At 50.5% G+C, this 2,473-nt stretch overlaps 1 protein-coding gene across 1 annotated transcript in view; it reads left to right on the forward strand.

Annotated features, from left to right (window-relative positions):
- The window catches only part of DCC (DCC netrin 1 receptor), a gene marked incomplete at its 5' end in the record, with an annotated part of 71,917 nt that overhangs the window by 51,656 nt on the left and 17,788 nt on the right, over positions 1-2,473 (forward strand). The window lies entirely within an intron of this gene.

Below are 2,473 nucleotides of genomic sequence, written 5' to 3' on the forward strand. Positions count from 1 at the left end.
CACACGGAGCTGCTGCAGCGGGGCCAGAGGAGCCCCAGCAGTGATGGGAGAAGGAAGAAATTGTTGATTCTGAGGCCCAAGTTGTCTCCAGATGTGAGAGCAGCCCCATCGCTGGCCCCATGGCAGGTCAGGTTGGCCCTTGGGGCTCTGAGCCCCCTGCTCTGGGGGCAGATGTCCCTGCTCCCTGCAGGGGGTTGCACTGGGTGAGCTCTGACAGCCCCTTCAACCCAAACCGTTCTGTGGTTCTATGATTCTCTAAGTCCAGCTGGCTGTGAGCTGCCTCTGCTCCAGCAGCAGCTCCAGTTGCAATTTCCAATCTGTACTGAACACCTTAAAAGTGGAAAGTCACTGCATCTCTAATCCTATCCTGTCTTTTTTGCAAGTCTGTCAGTCATCTCACTGTACTTTAATTTCCTTTGCTTTATTCATGAGGATATTGCCAGAAAAATGCAGGCTTCAAGAGCTGCTCTTCATCCCAAGGCAGGATCTCGTATCATCGCTCATTAAAATCATCCATGATAGCACTTACACCGCCTCTCCACACAGTGTCTTCCCAGGCTTAGCCGCTCTCGCTGCTAGAAACATTTTCCCTGATGTCTGAGTTGCTGTAAAATTTAAGGCAGTTGTTCCTGGGTTCCGTTACGGCGGGCACAGAGGAGGGTTTCTGTCCTTTCTTTCGCAGACCCTTTTACAGGGGTGAATGTTGTTATCCCGTCTCCCTTCGTTCGTCTCTTCTCCAGGGTGAGCTCTCTGCTCCTCTCTGCTCCTCGGCACTGATAGGTTTGTGGTTTGTGTGCATGCCCACAACTGCTCTTCACCTCCTCGTGATCGGGGGAGAGCGCGAGCCCCTGGCCTCACCTTCCCGACTGCCCCGTAAGCCCCTGCCATGCCGGCAGCCATCTGTTCTTTGTTCAAGCCTTACAGGCGTGCTCTGGCATATTAATTACAGCTGGAGGGCTCATACTGCCTTAGAATTCTCCTGCATATCAAGTCGGAATTGTTGACAGATTAATATCAGCCTGTTACACGTATTTTTTTCACAGCACAGAGGCTCTGTGCTGCTGGTCCATGGGGAACTCATCTTGAAGTGACTGATTCTTTCCTCCTGTTTGATTGTCGCTTTCAGTCAGTTCAGACAGCTCCGTGGAGACCGGTGATTGAAATCCGGTGGTGGGATTGTACATAAATGGGGTTCAGGTGTCCTAGTCCTCACCCTAACGCCATTCCCCCTCTTCAGCGTGGTCGCTGAAGTCCTTTCAAAGCTAGAGAGCAGTTTCCTCTGGAGGGTCTCGCTGGCATAATTAGGTTTTGATCTGCTGCCTAAATTAATACCAAATCCATCACAGATGCAATGTACAGAAACGAAGTAGATTCAGTTTCTTGCTTGACGTATATTAGATGTTGGGGAATAAAAACCAAATTAACTACCCTGTGCCTGATCATGGAGATGGGAGGGAAAAAAATGAAGACAGAATTGTTGGCTCAGCTGTTGTCGTGTCGACCTGCTCATAGGGGTCCCGAGCATCTCCAGTCCTCATCCAGAGTCTGGCTGTGAGAGTGAGGGAGGTTTCCCTAGTTCTGCTGATGGCTCAGGGGTGCAGAGAGCTCAGCTGGTGAATACTATACACAGTGATGGCTGGGACACGATTGCTGAGGGGTACGTTGGGCACATCTCCCAGAATCACATATCCCTGGTGCTTTCAGCTTCTACTGGAACGAGCCACCTCATTTACACGTGTAGTGATGAGGAGATGAGATTTTGGAAAGAGGAACGTCTGGTAAACGGTGTTGGGTCCAGTGGCAGTTCCTGGGATCAGGTCTGTGTGGGTTTGCCCAAGTCTTTGAAGTGTGGCACGCTTGAGAGTTGAACAGACAAAAGTTGTCTGCAAGAAGCTGGAATACAAACCAGCTGTAGTTATCCCAAAGACTTAACGGGCCATGAAAAAGCTCAAGCAGTGAAGATTTCAGATACTTTGGGCAATTTCCCGTTAAATAACTCAAAAGCGGTGGCCATAGCCTTGTTTGGATAAGGGCTATTTCAGATGACTGAGGTTTGGGTAGTGGAGACCGCATGGCATTTCAAAACCCATCTGAGCCCATGACAGCCCGTCACAGCCGTTGGAGTTGTGCTCCCTGGGGAAGGCTTCCAAAGCTCCCAGACCATACAAAATACCTCCAGATGAAATACCCTCTTCCTTCGCAGTGCCTTCTGTTTTCACCACCACGGCAAGGGAGTGAGGGCACAGAGGAGGACCTGGAAATAGTGTTTGTCTTCTAGTGACTTGACGTGGCAGAACCAAGCCAGCAGTTCCCCAGGTTTATGTCACGGCAGCGCTCATTGCTTTGCAGTCCGAGGAGGGAGGAAGGGACGTAGAAGTGTGTTTCTAATATGATGCTTGAAGCTTTCCTCAGCGCTGTTGCTGCCAAATGTGACGTCCACCCATGTGGAAAAGCGGTCCATCTCCAGCGCATC

The sequence above is a fragment of the Buceros rhinoceros genome, unplaced genomic scaffold (genome assembly GCF_000710305.1).
Source record: "Buceros rhinoceros silvestris isolate BGI_N320 unplaced genomic scaffold, ASM71030v1 scaffold518, whole genome shotgun sequence".
NCBI lineage: Eukaryota > Metazoa > Chordata > Aves > Bucerotiformes > Bucerotidae > Buceros > Buceros rhinoceros.